The following is an 18015-nucleotide window of genomic DNA, read 5'->3' on the forward strand; positions in this document are numbered from 1 at the left end:
TAAAGGCAGCAAGCGTCCACGTCGGCCAAGAAAATCAGAGCTGCCGTCGCAGACAAGAAAGGATGGGGTAGAAAAAGGACCGAGAAACCAGGTTCAAGTTTGAGGCAGCCCAGCCTCCTGGAAAATCACACCTCCAGTAACTGTGGACTGAAGAATCACTTCCCCAAAAGGCCAGAGAGCCAAACAGCAGCGTAAGAACTTCCGGCAATAATGCAGTACCCCTGAAAGAGCTCAACCAGAGAAATCACTCATTTAAACATCTTCGGAAACCCCACCAACAAGGAAGCAGTTCTGGTGATGTTATCTGACCAAGATCAAGTGCACCAAAGCGACCATTTCCTTGTCTGAGTGCCATGGGCCACAGCTCAACCAATAATACATCACGATGGTCTTCATTTTCTCAACTGGCGAGGCTATATAATAAGAGGAATACAACACACGTCACCACTCATCACGTGGAAATGGTTTTCGTTCAGTAAAGAATTTAAATACAACTTAAAGAGTCAAGCTAGAATCAGCGTCGTGGCATTATATAAATATGGAAAACTCATAATTAGATTTTATATCGACATGAGCATTAGCTGATTTTTAATTCCTATTTTTACTGGTTTAAAGTATTGATACATACTTTATGTCACACCACCAATTATTGATGTGAAACGCACATCAATAACGTAAGTTAGATGAACTGTAGCATGTTATCCAAGAGAATAACATATTTGCATATCATTATCTCCTCAATCTGCAATGGCATGGGGGCTTCTTTACGGCAGATTCTGATCAATCTCCCGATGAGCCTGTCTCCTGCAAAGCCTCTTCTGCAATGCCTGCCCCCCAGGGCTCTTTGAGGTTCAAGACCAAAACACAGAGAGCGGTTACAGAAGGCCACCTGGGCACACTCAAAGCAAGGAGTGCGCTTTGTCTGTGCTACAGAGGCTGTGCGTCAGCGTGACGTGTCCTCACAGAGCACCGGGCATTTATTTGCTTAAGGTTAAGTCCAACTGTGCCCTCAATTTTCCAAGGCCAAACATTAGAAAAACAACCACGAAATGGGAATGGAAAAACTCTCTCTGGTGGACTTCGTGGCTGCCACACCAACACGTATTCGCACATCTTCCTCGGGGCAGTTAATCTGGGGACAGCTAATTTTACTCCTGACCCGAGTGAAGGGATGTGGAATTTAGGCTGAAAATACTCAGTTTCTGGAAGCATCTCTCCTGCCCAGATATGGAAGGGGAGAGGCCACTGGCTTTGTCTGCAGCTGTCTTGCAACCCATGAGAAAGCCGTGCTAGCAGACATGGAAGGCGAGGGACGACTTCTGGAAGAAACCAAGTCCTTGAAGACATGGTCAAGCCCTGAACCAAACAAACCAGAAACCCAGTTCACCTCGGAATCCAGTTAGATGAACTAGACCACGCTCTGATTTAAGCCAGTCATAGGGTATTCTGTAATCAGCAAAGGAAGACAGCCTGACATACAAACGTCAAGACACAGCCCTGCTGGGGTTGGCTCTCCGTGCCCAGGGACAGGGATCTGAACATTCCAGAAATCCTGGCTTGCTCATCCCCATTCTCTAATCAACTACAAATAACGTCGCTAATCATTCAATATTAGGGCAATGACTAGGAATATCATGAAGCCTGAATTTCTGAAAAAGGAACTTCCTGGTCTAGAGCGATAGTTGTAGGTGGGAGCCCTGAAGCAAACGATTTGATCTTCCGTGGACCGACACGCAGCAGGCACCAGGTCCCCCGACTGCCCAGCAGGCATGCCACCTACAGAGAGACCTCACCCCCGCCCTTTCTGGGAAACAGGAGGTAGGAACAGAAATATCCGACATGTATGACACTTTCTAAGCTCCAGGCTTTAAAGGCACCTTATGAAAGCATTTATAAAAGCCCATGCTATAAATACAAAAGCCAAGGGAGTCCTGGAAGTCACTGCTGACGTTGGTTCAAATAACATTAGTTTAGCCCTAAAATACTGTCACAGGCTCATGTGATCTAAGAACAAGCTGGAAGCTGTTGCTCTCTCAAGACTACCTTTAGGCATCTTATTATTATTGTGACATTATGTGCGTTGAAAAAATAGAATATACAAGTAAATATAAAATGTTAGTTAGTTGTCACTTGTTTTTCTCAATCCAACTTTTGTTTTTCAGCCCATAACTTCCACGTTAAGTTCTGCATTCTTACGTCTTTACAGATTGTTCACTAAGACTGTATGTCTAACTTCTCGCTTTACACAACCAGCCCAGAACCTCGTCACCTCTGTTACCCAGCGGTGACAAAGGCTGCTGATCCCAGCACTGTTAACAGTCCTCTCCCAAAAAACACAAACCCGGACTGAGAAATAATCAAGGAGAGAAACACTGCTTTCTAAACTAATTTAGGAGGTAGAGACTTTATTCCTTTTCAAACCCGAAAGAGAGACACGGACACATGTTATGAATTTATCTACTTGTACCTGCTCAGGCTAAAATAAAAGATTAACATTTTTTTTTTTAAATCTACATCTTCAGCCCAAGCTGTTCACTCATCATTCAATGAACTTCAAGAACCAACCAGCTCAACGGTCACCCAAGCCAGGACACTTTCACCAGCCTCTGGGAAACGGTGTGCGTTTTTCTTATAGAAGACAGAGCCTATAAATGCTCCTTGGAAATGTCTAAATTTATGTCTTTGAATTCAACTGGGGAGTGATAAATGCTTTTTAATGCTAATGAAAGAATACGGCTATTAGAGACTTTCTTTGTTAAAATTTCTACTTAGTAATATTTCACAAATAACAGCATAAGGTTCAAATTACGCTCAATGTGCCACGTAAGGTAAGGCTGAGGCATTTTAATGGAAAAAGTAAGGTGTAAGGAGTTGATTTTGGTTGCTATTACAATTTGTGTGGTTTGTTCATCAGAAATCAAAGTCCATATAGCACTGAATATAGACAAAGAAATAATGTGGTATCTCTACTATAGCAGAAGGTAAAAATGACTTCTAAATTTAAAAGGGACGTTAGTCACAGTGTCACTGCAGGTAGTGAGCTGGGTATTAATGAAGGGGAGCGGCGCTGAGGGAACTGGACTTGAGCTGAATGAACTGGGGAGCACAGGCCTGTTTGCCTCCCCAGGAAGCTGCAGCTTCACGCCCCCAGGGGGTCACAGCACTGCTCCGCTTCCCCTCTGTTACCAGATGCTGGGGGTGCACAGAGGCACGTGCTGGGCCACAGAGGCCTGTCAGTCTAACTAGGGGTGTGGGTTTATCAAAAGCCAGCGGAAGCTTGGGAACGTCATTGGTTACCTTGATAAAGCAGCTGGCCTGTCCCGAACCCAAACTCACAGAACCCCAGGGAGCAAAGAAATGTGGGCTCTCTCACTCGCTCTGCCCCGACCCCCACCTGGCGATGCACCTGTCTCGTGGATTCGCATGTCCTCTCCTGCCTGGGAGCCCGTGGCCACGTGGGTCTAGCAGCTATGGGGGCCCCCAGCAGCCTGCGCACGCTCCGAAAGACTAAGCTTTAATGTGAAACAGAAACGCGGGGCACTGGCTCTTGTCTGGGCTTGCCGAGGACACGGCTGGACATTTTTCACGGCAGGACAGAGGGAGATGGGACATTGAAACCCAGGGGCAGATTTCCACCCAAAATAAACATTTTCCCACCTCCACCATCTCCTGGGCGTGGGTCCTTGGAGTGCTTTCCTTGCGATTCCATGGAAGAGCCTGACTTCCGCCAACAAAAGATCAACTACTGCTGAGTTAGCAATATTATGTGGCTGCACAGTAACTCATATCACAGTGGGAATTTTCAAAATAAGAGCTGAACAAATAAGGTCATGAGGACAGAAGTCACCCTAATCATTTCTGTATTCCCAGGGAGAACACCTGTTGTAGTTTCTTCATCCTAATTGGTATTCAACAAATATTTCCAAAATAAATAAATAAGGAATGAATGACGAAGAAAATGATAAATAGCTCCTCTGTCTCCGGGGAATTCAACGCACTCCTTTTTTAAAAAATTTAATTAATCCTCAACGTCCTTGTAAAATAGCCAAAGGGAAAACGTATTTACCTTACAGCTGAGATTGATGGAGTCTATGAAAAGGACCAAGCATTTTCCTCAAGTAGATGAAGTGCCCACAGTCCACGAGGACCCAGGGTTTAACTCCCTTCCTCGGCGGCGGGCTCTCCACGGGGGCCCAGAAGGCACTCCCCGCAGGCACTCTCAGGGTCTGTCCCTGGGACTGAGTCTGGCTCCTCCCCTGCGCTCTCTCCCACCCCACACCTTTGCAAACCCCTCTTCAGTCCCTCCCCTCCGAACCCACAAATCCTGGGACCAAGTCCGTTCCAGATCAGCCCCGGTTTGAAGCATTCTATCTTGCCTTCTTCAAATGTCCTCACACGGATCAGGCCACAGGTTCCAATATTTGTCCCGGAAGGGGAGAAAAAGGTTATCACGCTCGCACACATGCATAAACAGGTCCCAGAAAACAGGTTACTCGCATGAGGACTCCACGTCACCTCTGCTGACGCAGAGCTCAGCTATTACGTCACTATGTCCTATCTTCCCTAGTCACGAATTAGAGGTCTGACACAGCATTTGCGGGACCTAATCTGAAATATTTAAAATAGCAGAAGGCCTCCAGGTTGAATCTCACGTGGGGAAGATTACCAGGCCAGAGCAAGCAGATGACATCCGTGCTGTGGGGGACTGGCGACTGTTTCTAACTTAAAACATCTGGTATTTAAAATGCCAAACTTCTAACCCTCCTGCAGCGACAACGTGGTGGTCACGGGTTAATGCCATTCTCCACGTTCCCCCCAATAAGGAGAATCAATATTAGCACAGGAACCGAAAACGTTAGGTGATTATAAATAAACCCAAGTGATTTCATTAAAATTTAGTTCAGCGAGATGTTACTTTCATATTCTCGGTAGAAAACCTTTCTATTCCTGTTCAAATCCAATGAACAGTTCACAAGCAAAGGAAGTGGTTTCAAATGTTAGCTACCCCCCCCCGCCCCCCATCGATACACTCAGTTATGCTCAGTTCAGACCTTGGGGACACAGAAAATGTACCAGGGATACTCGGGAAAACAAGTTTCCATCGGCACAGCCCTGATCAGGTAGCACAACTCCCACCATCCAGACACTACCATCTGCCAATGCGACAAACAGGTACCACACGCGACATTTGTACTGTTTGGAGCCCAAGCTCCAAGTCAGAGGTTATGGAATAAGAGCCATAAAATGAAGCACAGAAGAAAACAAAACATACGGAAGAGTTTTAAACCATCAAAAATATGTCACAAAGCCACGTCGGGTCCCGGAATAAAGTCTGTGCCACGTTCCACAGGATTCTAACGAGCCCGGTTACTTGGTTTCCGATTACATCAGCTTGGACAAGAAGAATAGGGTGTGAGAGGCGGAGGCAATAAGCCTGAGGTTAGGGTTAGACTGGCCCTCCACCAGGTCCCAGCAAACATGGGAACTGTGCCCCCGCCCCGTGGTCACGCTGAAGAGGCAGGTTTAGCGCTTTGTCCCTCCACAACGGCACGCAGAGAACTTCAGGTGGAAAGCAGCTCTGTTCTGACACTTGAGTCTCCTCTACAACCAAAGCAAGGGCTTTATTTTGGATTCACTGCTTCACAAGCCAAAAGAAACGGAAACGGAATTTTACACGAAGCTTTTAAACGCAATTTAGGGTTATCAGAATAAATATCTGTGAATTTGCCACTACAGATATCCAAGAGGAATGCTCGCCATCCCTCCCTTCCAGCTTTCCAGGTGAATCACGCTCATTTTAAGAAAACAGGGACTAAAAGGCGCTTAAAAGTGACCATCGGCATCCAGGGTGATCAGACAATCAGCGACCCAGCAGACCTTGGAGAATGAACGGACTGGATCCAAAGCTGAACTCCCCTAATCTGAAGACCAAAAAAGCTTCTGCAGATACTGAAACACAAACCTCAACTGCTCAACAGTATTTTACTGAAACAATTTTTAAAATGCAACGAGCTATTGGAAGCCTTACTTAAAATTTTAAGCGAAAGCACCGGTCATTATTTTCTAATGGGATCAGACATATCTATGACTCTTCTATCCTTATGTCTATGGTGATACACATTCTTTTTAGCTGGAACACAAACTCACTCATGCCCTATTACGAGGAAAGTTATCTATGTAAGTTAATTAGAATTCCGCATTTTATAAAATTTTAACCACTTGCAAAATTCCTAAGACACTCAATGTATTTGTGAGCTTTTTTTCAAGCAGGGAACCAAAAATAATCCTTGTTTGTTTGAACGGCAACGTGTGGCTTTTCTGAAAACCAAGCATGTCTTCAGGTCCCAAGAAAGGGTACAGGGTGAATGAAGCCCCGTCAAATACATCAAGATTTTATTTTATTATTTAAATCTGACTTGATAACTCTGTCCTCTTGCTCCACGGCTTCCAACACGGCTTGGAGACCGGCCCTCAAAGAGGGAGACGCCTGGGCTGCCGGCACACGAGAGGCATATAAAACAGTGATACTCTGTTTATGAGACAGTGATGTCTTTCCCTACCGATCGTAAAGAACACTTACGGGGAAAAACCAACTGATCCGTCCATTAGTATCCCCTGAAAAATAATCAGCGGCCCCCAAGGTAACTGTGATACCAGAGGCTCCATAAACACTGCACATGTACGTAAAATGCATACTCTCACGGCGAGAACACAGGGGGGTTACGAAGGACCTCCACTCGCTCTCCGTTCCCGTTTCCTACCTCGCCTGCGCTAGCAGCTCCATCAGGGGGAGAACCGTGGGGAAAAAGCCCGGGCTCGCAGGGCATTCGTAGGGATGAGCAGGGGAACGAAGCTGCGAAACCTACGAATACGGGCGCTGGTCCCAGGCACGAGGGCGGCTGAGCTGAGCGGTAAGTCCACGGGTGAACATCCAATCCCAACACGCCCTTCCCCACAGCATCCAAAGTTCATTTCGATGAGCAAGCAGCCACTTGAACTAAAAACGTCAACGTTGAGGCTAGCAGGAGGCACAAGGCTGCTGCAGAAACCGGCTCCTCCCGACAGCCTCTGTAGGTCCCTCTGACGTGGAGTAAGTGAGAACGGACTCAGCACACACTGAGGCGCAGGCTGACCGTGGGGGCAGCGGAAAGGAGGACGTCGGGATTCTCTGTCCATCCCTTAGGAGTCGCTCCTTTCAAGTGACACCCCTGGTAGCTGTTCAGTAAGCCTCTGTTCGGCGGCTGAATCTTCTTAAGAACAGAACTCATGTTCTTTACTGACGTCTCTAAAGTACACAGTATGCCCCCTCTCTCTGTGGGCTGAGTAACCAGGAGTCAACCACGGACCCAAAATATCAAGTGGAAAACTCTGGAAACAATTTGTAAGATTTAAACAGCACACTGCTCTGAGGAGTGTGATGAAACCTCAGGCTGTCCCCCTCCGGTCAGGCGGGGACGTGAATCATCCCTTTGTCCAGCATCTCCATGCCGTCCGCACTCCCCACCCGCTTGTCACTTAGTGGCGAAATCAGTCACCAGATCAACTGTCACGGCATCTCCACGTGTATTCAGGTCCCCGTCACTTTGCTAAGTCATGGCCCCAAAGCACAGGAGTAGTGGTTTGGCCATCCAAACAGGCCGAAGAAGACCCTTGGAGGGCTTCTGCTATGTGAAATGGCTCAAGCCCTTGACTTAACACAGAAAGCAATGAAATGGAAGGCTGAGGTCGCTAAGATCTGCGGTAAGAACACATCCTCTATCTGTGAACTTGGGAAGAGAAACTCACGTTAGTTTCGCTGCTGCACCTCAGAATGTACGTACAGGAAAAAATGGCACAGAAAGGGTTTGGGAGTGGGCCCGGTTCTGATAGCCACCGGGGGTCTGGAACATTTCGCCTGCAGACAGATGAGGAGCAACCACCGTCCATGAAACAAACTTCCCAGCCACCACACAGAGGGAGCTGTGACATTTATCTGCCGGGGTCAGCAAGAGTAAGCATCTAGCCCTCAAAAGAACACATACTTCATGTGAACGTCACCCGTGTGTCATGTGCATCGGAACCACCACGTGCCTGTTGGGTCAAGTTATGACGCAGCCCTGAACTAAAAATATTTGTTTTCCTACGGAGAGGGCTGTTACATGTCAGACCGTGAGGGAGAAGTCAGCAGGAACTGCCAGATGCAAGCCGGGAACACCTTCCAAGGGTGGAGAAGGCTGGTGTGAGGCGAGGGACCTGCCAAGGGGTGGGCTCCCGTGTCTCTGAGCCTCGTGTCAGCTGAATCCAGACAAACTTAGTTCTCACTACGACGCAGTTCAATGCAAGAAAGGGAGAAAATGCAAGGGGAAGCAAATAAGAAATACAGACCAAAACCTATCATTTTCAAATTAAAAAACAAAAACACAGCCTATCTGTTTTAAAGTTACAGGGAAAGCCCAGGGACCCAGAGGTGGGGATGAGAACCCCTGGCAGGCTGTGATGAGCTGATGATGGCCCAGAGTGAGGCTGGAGGACCTGGGGCCTTAAAATAGTAGCAAACACTGACGCTTGAACTTCGTAACACTAAACAAAACAGTGTGCAATTGTGTGAATGCTCACCTGCTGTTGCTTTTTTTTAAACTTCTGTGTCCATCGGATATAATTTTCACCAGAAGTTGTGATTCAATGGTAGTGCATCTTGTAAATTAATACCTTTTTAAATGAGAAAAACTTGTATTCCAAATCAAATAGGGCAGTTGTCCTACCAAATAAAGGACATTTTCTTGGTTTTCTTACTCTGTTTGCTCCCAGGGTCCGAACGCTCGGAACTCGAACCGGCTGTGAACAGTGATGTGAAGTACTGCCTCCCCTGCCAGGCTGTGCCGGACACGGTCAGCGAGTGCAGGAGAGGGTTAACTCAAACCCTGCACGGGCCGGAAAGGCCCGACTTCAAGCCTGGCCCTCGGCCAGTTCCCAGGAAACGAGCCTGAAGCCCTGAGAACATTCCGCCCAGTCAGTGGTGCGCGTTCCGCAGGTCCCGGGCCACGTACTGCCCGTCTGCGAAGACAGCTCATGCTAACAACTGTGATTTATACTGAACATCTGCTTTCGCTCTGCGAGGCCGGAGCCAGAGGAGCTGAGCGCAGTGACAGAGGTGCCACGTGTGCATGACTGACCGTCCCCTAATAAACACCCTGGAGACCAACCCCGGCCGGCATCTTCACGTATTGTCCCAGGTCACTACTGGGAAATGACGGGCACCCACGGGGTTCTGCTACCGAGACACCAGGAAACCTGTGCTTGGTTTCTCCTGGACTGCGCGCAATGAGTCTTTGCCTTTGGCCGATTTTAATCCATGTTCTTTTGTTATAATAAAATATCACAGTGAATATAACAGTTTTCTGAGGCCTGTGATGCCTTTCAGAGAAGCGAGGAGCTGTGAGTAGTCAGTTTCCAGGAGCCCCGTCCAAGCCTGGTACCTCATTCAGTCCTGAAAACCCCGTAATAATTATTACTGCCACTTCCCCGATGATAAAACCAAGACTCGCAGAGGAGGAACCACTTGACCGGTTGATTTTTAAAAGGAATCAGATCAACCTGTCCATTCTGCTATACCACACGGTAATGTTATGACATTGTAAAGAATTTTTAAGATAATTTTATAACTTACCCAACATTTGCATTATGTCCTTTGGAAACTACAAAATGCAATTTCATAACCTGTGAAGAATGTTTAGACTGTAATTAATGTGTAAATACAGTCTAACTTCTATGCATTAAGTTCATATGTGTTAGCCCCGGCTGCTGTGGCTCAGTGGATTGAGTGTCGGCCTGCAAACCAAGTGTCGCTGGTTCGATTCCCAGTCAGGGCACATGACTAGGTTGCACGTCAGGTCCCCAGTTGGGGGCGCGAGTGAGAGGCAACCGCACAGTGATGTTTCTCTCCCCCTCTTTCTCCTTTCCCCTCTCTCTAAAAATAAAATAAAAAAACAAACAAATAAATAAATTATTTTTTTAAAAAAAGAATTACATGTGTTGCGGTGTGGCTCTAAAAGCAGCAGAGCGGTCAGAAACTCCTAAAATTATACATTGTTCCTTGCCCAGTGACTCCTTCTCACCTTAGAAAAATTTCCCGAGTAACTTAATTCTCAATGCTTCCCAACCTTGAGAACACTGGATGTGGGCATGTATGTGTACTTCATGTGTGCACGTGCGTGTATGTTAGAGAGAAAGGAAAAGGTATTAAGTTGCTTAATGTCTTCATATGCAGTTTATAATGTAACCTTTGTGTGTTTAGGAGGAAAACTTAAAATTCATAGTAATTTCAACTTCTGCAGGTTTGTGCCTGTAAGTACGTATACAAGAGGAAAATGTCTCAAGTATGCTTCATGGTTAAGCTCGGTACTCGGCCACGGAAATGTCCGATAGCACCAACTCCTATTGGTTTATTTGACAAGTGCACTGGCAGGAAATGTGCTTCCGTAGTGACTAGGAAATTAATAGGCACAGAATTTATGTAATAGTTGTATTTCTTGAACTACTAAATAATTATTTTTTAGTGTAGTTTTATAATCTATATTTGAATAAAATTGATAGATTTCTATTTCGTCATCGTCGTCGGCAGCCGTCCGTCTCGAGAGACGATGGTGTAGCTTCTTAAGAGTCTATCTGCACCGCCGAGAATGGCTGTGCAGTCCGACTCGGGAGTGACACGGTATCTGTCTCCTCCCGTGTTGAATCGACATCTTGCGATGACGCTGGAGTGTCCTCTCCAGTGAAGCTGAAGCTACAGAGCCTGGGCAGGGTGATATGGAGGGTCTGCTGTTGCCCATGCAGCAGACCCCCCCTCTCTTCGCAGCTGAAGGGTCCAAGGGAAAGACAGAGTCAATACAGCTTGGCTTCAGGTGCGCCGCAGGAGTTGCCGGTGTTGACTACAACGTCAAACCGCCTTAGGGACTCCGGCTCCGGATTTTCTGTCGGGGTTTACTCCCTTAGCCTTTCCCCTGAAGAGGTATGCCGCAAGGCAGCGGAGGTTTTTTGGAGTCAGAGTTTTCCTTCTCTGATGTGCCCTGACTGGAAGATCGAACCAGCGACATTAGACATCTAGAATTAAGGATACTACAAATTTTAAATGACATAGGAAGTCAACACAGTAAGCTCCTATTAAATCAAACTAGTATGGCCCAAGGGTCATCATTTTTGAGGCCAAATTCAGCCAGAATAGGCAACCCTCATTGAAATTACTGAGTTGAAACTCACTGAAATCACCATTTGAGGCTGGTTTTCCCATCAAGATGGACGATTGCAAAAAGAATCAAGAAAGAATTGGGCTCACGGTGAGTTATTCAGACTTCTTAGTTCCCTAAATGCGAGTCTGACCATTCACTGAGAGATCCGATCACACTCCGCAGTAACAAGGAAGCAAGGACCGCTGTCCGGCTGGAGGGCCTAACCTGTTCGTTTGCTGCACATCCAGCGGGGGTACATTTTCATGAGCAACGAGGAGCCCCTCAGCTTTCATCCAGGAAGCAGACTTTAGCACCTGCTTAGGTCTCCCACATGCCAACGTCTAAGACTTTGTTCTTAAGAAATGACATGGAGACAGACTGACAAATGTATTATTACAATCGCGAATTCACTAAGATTTTGCGTTAACTTCCAGATGAGGTCCCTAGAATGTACTAGATTCTCGGTATGTGTGAGGTCCCACTGGCTCCTCTGAATCGGGAAAGCGACGGAGCATTCGTACCAGAATGTCTTCCATGACCACGAATCATTTAAAACACATACCTGGCCTGTGTCCACAGGAGAGCACCTGCAAACAGAGGCTCCCTCCTCCATCCACGTGTGACGACTGAAACGTGTGGCTTCCTGCAGTTTAAAGACTCCTATGGCCTACATGGGGCGGGGCGGGGCGGGGCGGGGGCAGGGGCTGCTTCCTGGCTAAGGTTAAAAAAGTTCTGGCCCCTGGCTGCTGGGGCTCAGTGGATTGAGCGGCGACCTGCGAGCCAAGTGTCGCTGGTTCGATTCCCAGTCGGGGCACATGACTAGGTTGCACGTCGGGTCCCCAGTTGGGGGTGCACGTGAGAGGCAACCACACAGGGATGTTTCTCTCCCTCTCTTTCTCCTGTCCCCTCTCACTAAAAATAAATAAATAAATAAACAAATACATTAAAAAAAAAGTTCTGAGGAATATTTGAACAATCCTTCCATTAACTTCTCATTTGGTCACTGGGAGGAGAATCATTTTACAAAAGAGATACCGTCGTTGATTTCCTAAGCATCCTTTATGAAAGAAACGAAGCCTTTAGGTGAAGTCCAGGTTTCCCGCACCATGCGCTTCCCTAAAGCACGCTCCCTCCAAGGCTGCGTCCGGGGAAGCTCTCCTGCAGACAAAGGCCACAACCTCCGCGGACGTGATGACCGCCTCCCCGACCCACAGCGTTACCCATCCCTAACACTTCCCCGCGAGGTCCACTTCCAATCACGTCCCCAGAGGACGCGCTAACCTCAGAGCTCCGGTGACTAAATAAGCATCCTTGGGAGTCCTTGTCATAAATGGATGCAACACAACAGAAGAGCCCCGGAGAAATGCATCCCCGTGTCGAGGGGTGAGTGGCAGAAACACCACGGGCCTTTCACGGATGCTCTTCTCGTCATAGAGCAAGTTCTATAAAAATTACTGAGAACACATTCCTTGGGCTCAACCTGAACCGCAGCTCCCACTTCTATTCCAGTCTCCTGTTTACTCGGCAACTATTTTTACTAAGAGTCGGGGTTGGCCAAAGCATGCTCCGCTGAGCAAGTCTCTCACGTTGTTCCAGATCTGTAATCAAGTCAGTCCGAAAACCCCGCATACGTCCTTCCCCTCTCGGACCTGCATGACGCGCAGGCACAGCAAAGGCTCTGAACCCCGAACCGGAAAGTTGTCTAGTACTGTTGAAGCATGTCCCAGGCGTACCTGGCCACATACCTAGCATCTAATTAAACAGCACTTAGGAAATCCTAAGAAGAAGTAGTTGTTACATTCTAGGCACTCTGCTAGGAATGAGAGTTCTAGTCTTTAAACAGAAAGTTTAGTTTTTATTTGTCTTATTCTTTTACGCGGCTCTGTCAGTAATAGTATTTTTTTATCGATTGATTTACGAGAGGGGAAAGGAGTAGGGGGAGAGAGGGAGGAACACAGACGTTGTTCCATTTACTGCTGGACTCGCTGGCTGATTCTCGTACGTGCCCTGACCGCGCATCACACCCGCAGCCTTGGCGCATTGGGACAACGCTCTAAGCTTCCCGGCCCACGCCAGTAGTAAGGTTTTTTTTTCCCCCCCTAATTTTGTCTTAACTTGTTTCTCTTCATAGATGTGAAAGCCTAACTATGTATAGTAGCTACATTCGTCTCTGGTTCAATCCTGTCCTTCAAATTCAGAAATATTCTCTAAGTGATTCTTGGACATTAACAACCTATACTTGCTTTTTGTTTGTTTGTTTGTTTGTTTCTTAAGCCAAACAATGAAGAAAATCCAAATAACAGAGTGCTGCAGAGGTGGCCAGGAAACCCGAAGAACACGGTCGGGCCATGAAGAAATGCGATTTCCATTCCAAACTGCGCAGAGAGAAATCGTCTTGGGGGAAGTCAGTCCGCAGCTACCTTCCTCCCGTCCACTGATTTCTGTCCAGGAAAAAACCACCTGACCACACAGAGGTGTGAGTCCCCCTCCCAAGTTTAACACTGACTGACGCGTCACCGTCCATTTAATACGCCAAGAAGGTGTCGGCCACAAACGAGGATGCCCCTGACACGGAAGTGAACTGCAGTCCAGATGCACTGCTGTTATTCTGTAGTGGACTGGGTGGTATCTATTTATATGTCCTCCGACCCCCTTAGGTGTGTCTCACTGTCACCTCGTTCCCGCCGTCACCTCACACTGCCCACTTCTTGAGCATAAATCCGTCGTATATCTTCACAGAGATGTCACTTGTGGTCAAAGGTGAGTTGAAAGGAATTGGTCTTTGTAATAATGAAACCACGATCCTGACATCCAAAACCGAGTGTGTGACGCGACGCAGATGTTAGCAATGAACTTGAACAGCTGGGTACGCGTCCTGCAGTAAATTATACGAAGCGTGGCTGCGTGGAGAGAGGAGGAGGGGCCATGAGCCAAGAGGAGTACGTTGGTGTTTGGAAACCTGCACAATATACACGAAAGGCTGAGGAAGGGGCCTCCTGAAAGCCAAAATCGGGGTTTAAATGTGATACGGAAGAAGCCAGGGTTGCACCCGAAGTCTTCTGAGCAGATCAATGCAATGGCTGAATTCATGCACAGAGTTCGGATACGAACACACGGGTGGGTAAGGAGCTGTTAATCAAGAATTGAAAGACCCTGGGCTCAAGTGATTGAATCAAGGGTGCACAGGTGGAGGAAGAAGGTGCCTTCAACAGGAGTCAGCGGGGCTTCGGGAGGGGTGGAGAAGGTGGGGTGCGGGAAACCTGCGACCGCAATCCCCATGCCCGGCTCAGGGGACGGATGGGGTGCTCACCAGGGCAGGGCCGGGCAGAGGAGCTCCTTTTCAAAAGAAAAGGAGGGGTCATTTGGCCGTGCTGGATTGCACGGGGGGAGGACTGACCCAAACACCCAAAATGTGTCACAAAACACAATGACAAGCATTCTCAATGAAAGCGGTCCGTCTTAGTAGTCTTTCCCGGGACGCCTGGCAGATGGAATTTCGGAAACTTAAAGAGAATAAAAAAGAGAAAGACTCGATGTCAATAACTTGACTAAAATTTCATGCTAAGTCAGTGGCAGCTCCCTTAAAGCAAGATTTGTCTGCCACGGCACGGTCTATCCCAAAGCAAATCTGTGCAGAGAATTCCAAACTATGTTTAGGCCGGATGAAATTTCACTGTGTTTCTTTTTTAATGCTGCAGAGAGAAATGACGGGAAATTTAAACAGGTCGGCCCAACATTGCATAAGGATTGCACAGCCAACGTACAGCCCTGGGCCCGGGCACCCCACGTGCCAGCCGGCAGGTTTCCAGCGCCGGCCTGGCAGGCGTCCCTCAGCTGCCCCTCCACACCCCCAAACGTCCCCCGCACCTCCAGTTCAACCAGTGCTCCCCTTCACCGTCCCAGGGACTCACACTGCAGCCTGCTCCTTCTCCATAACAGGGAGCTATTTAAATGACCCAAGCCTCAGTATCTGTGGCGATCAAGTGCAGAACAGCTGCCAAAATACCTCCTCATCTTGGTGGCAAACGCAGCATGGCAAGTAGACACAAAGGACGGCAGAGAGCGTGCCCAACAAACACGAGCAGAAGGCCCGCGAGCGCCATCCGTGAAATAAATGGAGTGTAAGTATTCTGTTAATAGAGACCCTTCTGTAAGGTTAAACTTGTGTTAAACTTAGTGCTTGTTTTCGATCAGTGGTTTAAAAACTCATTTAACAACAAAACCTTTTTCCAGGAGAATTCTGCACAGACCAGGAGAGAGCCCGGGCAGCCGGCCCAGAGGAACGGGTATGGGGGTTCCGAGCTCCCCGTCAGCCACCAGCCACCCCGGCTTTCCTGGGAAGTGCCCGAGGCTGCAACGAACATGCTTTTCTTCTAAGGCATTATTTTGGATAATAACTGATGTAATAAAATTATAATGACAAGTCCCCATGGCCAAGAGGAACAACTAAATTTTAATTTAAAAAAATTAAATTAAATTAAATTTCTTTTCGAAACCTGAAAGAGGACTGGATGGTTTCAAAGTAACTGCCTAGATCCAGACTTCTAGAACGAGCATGTACTTACTTCTTCCGTCATAAAAACCCATGAGTCTTTCTGAGGCGGGGACAACCTCTCCCCCTCCGGCCCCCACTGCCGCAGGGGAGGCCACCCCCCCTTTCTAAGTCAAAGGAAAACAAAGGCACGTGGCGATCAAGGAGACCCTTTCTCTCTACTGCAGCCTATGAGTAAGAAATTACATGCGGGGGAGCCAGGCATTAGCCCTCCCCCCAAAAACAATTCTACTTGATCACCAGAGTGCTGTTCATTTTTGAAAACTGAAGTCAATCCTTTTCGAGTCCCAACTCCCCAGGGCACCACAGTTCCCATAACTCCCTATTATCCTAAACGACTGCATTGTCTGTCTGTCCCCAGAGATCATGGGACCCAGAGAACAGCGCCTGTAATCGCTAGGCAACTTCCGTCCCTCTGAAGTCACATCACCAGGGGGGCTTTGGGAAGAACTTGAGTATCTCTACACCCAGTCACTTTGGTTAGGGAGCTGCTGCTCACCTGCCTGAAGCCCCTTCAGCACTGACGTAGTAATTCATTCAACATTGACTTATTCAGAGACTAACACACTGTGCCAGGCAGAGCGCGGCAGGCCCCGCCTCCCAGAGGCTCCGCTCAGACAGCTATTAAGGGAACAGGTGCGAACGATACACGGGGACAGGGGAGACGCTGGCGGGACAGGCTCCTCGGAGGGCAGCTGGGCTCAGGAAGGTCCGTGCAGGCGGACGAGGACTCGAGGACGGGGGGTGCGGGTATCGGATGTAGGTGCGTGTCCCAGGCAGCGTGGGCAAAGGCCCAGGAGAGGGACAAGGTAGCGCACCTCAGTTTGCGCACCCAAAACGTCAGGGGTTGGAGCGCAGCACTGTCGTGGGCACGGTCGATGCTCCAAAACATCTGCGGGGACACCAACTCCCAAAACAAGGGCGCACCTCAAAAGATGCCTACCCCTGGCCACAGGAAAGGCTGTCTTTCCGTACAATAAAGGGGACACCTAGGCTGGTAACTCAAAACAGCTGCCCAGTATTAGAGTGCTAACGTGTGAATCATTTCTAATGCAAATATTCGCCTTGTTAAGTGTGTTATTGATTATACTACTATAGTTGCCCCAATTTTTCACCCTCTGCCCCCCTCCGCCTTGTTCCCCACTTCACTCCAGCAAGCCCCTCCACCCCTTAGTTCACATCTCCATGACTCTGCTCCTGTTCTAGTCGTTTGCTTAGATTGTTTGTTTTTGTTTTCTTAGATTCAGCTGTTGAGAGTTGTGTCATTTTAATGTTCATAATTTTGATCTTCTTTTTCAGAAAAACGTCGCTTTAACATTTCATATAAGGGCTTGGTGATGATGAACTCCTTTAGGTTAACCTTGTCTGGGAAGCACTTTATCTGTTCTTCCATTCTAAATAATGGCTTTGCTGGATAGAGTAATCTTGGTTGTAGATCCTTGCTTTTCATCACTTTCAATATTTCTTGCCAGTCCCTTCCTGCCTGCAAAGTTTCTATTGAGAAATCAGCTGGTAGTCTTATGGAAACTCCTTTGTGGGTAACCCTCTGCTTTTCTCTTGCAGATTCTCTCTTTATCTTGAACCTAAAATAGTTATAATGTGTCTCAGTGTGCTCCTCTTTGGGTCCAACTTGTTTGGGACTCTGTGCTTCCTGGACTTATATGTCTATTTCCTTCACCAAATTAGGGAAGTGTTCCTTCATTATTTTTTCAAATAAGTTTTCAATTTCTTGCTCTTCCTCTTCGCCCTCTGGCCTCCCTATGATTTGGATGTCAGCACTTTTGGAGATGTCCCAGAATCTTCCTAAACTCTCCTCCTTTTTATGAATTCTTGTTTCTTCATTTTGTTCTCGTTGATTGTTTATTTCTTCCTTATGTTCCAAATCATTTATTTGAATCCCAGCTTCCTTCCCTTCATTGTTGGTTTCCTGCAGATTTTTCTTTATTTCACTTAAGTGTAGCCTTCATTTCTTACCTTATGTTTTTGCCATATTCAATGAAATCTATGAGCATTCTGATGACCAGTGTTTTGAACTCTGCATCTGATAGGTTGGCTATCTTTGTTTCACTCAGCTCTTTTCCTGGGGTTCTATTCTGTTCCGTCATTTGGGCCATATTTCTTTGTCTCCTCACTTTGGCAGCCTCCCTGTGTTCGTTTCTGTGTACTAGGAAGAGCCGCTTTGGCACCCTGTTTTAGCTCACCTATTAAGTTGTACAGGGCAGAGCCTTAGGTATTTGCCAGAGTGGGCCACCGGCTTTG

At 47.5% G+C, this 18015-nt stretch overlaps 1 protein-coding gene and 1 long non-coding RNA gene across 4 annotated transcripts in view; one reads left to right on the forward strand and one right to left on the reverse strand.

The window, feature by feature from the left end:
- The window catches only part of PARP8 (poly(ADP-ribose) polymerase family member 8), a 138110-nt gene that overhangs the window by 113978 nt on the left and 6117 nt on the right, over positions 1-18015 (reverse strand). The gene's annotated exons all lie outside the window — the stretch shown is intronic.
- Positions 14179-15631, forward strand: LOC150008126 (uncharacterized). The gene is made up of 3 exons (XR_016511273.1): positions 14179-14321; positions 14903-15325; positions 15438-15631. It is a non-coding gene; the product is annotated as an uncharacterized LOC150008126 (long non-coding RNA).

This window comes from Furipterus horrens, unplaced genomic scaffold, assembly GCF_987537825.1.
Source record: "Furipterus horrens unplaced genomic scaffold, mFurHor1.1.pri manual_scaffold_5, whole genome shotgun sequence".
In the NCBI taxonomy this organism is placed as follows: domain Eukaryota; kingdom Metazoa; phylum Chordata; class Mammalia; order Chiroptera; family Furipteridae; genus Furipterus; species Furipterus horrens.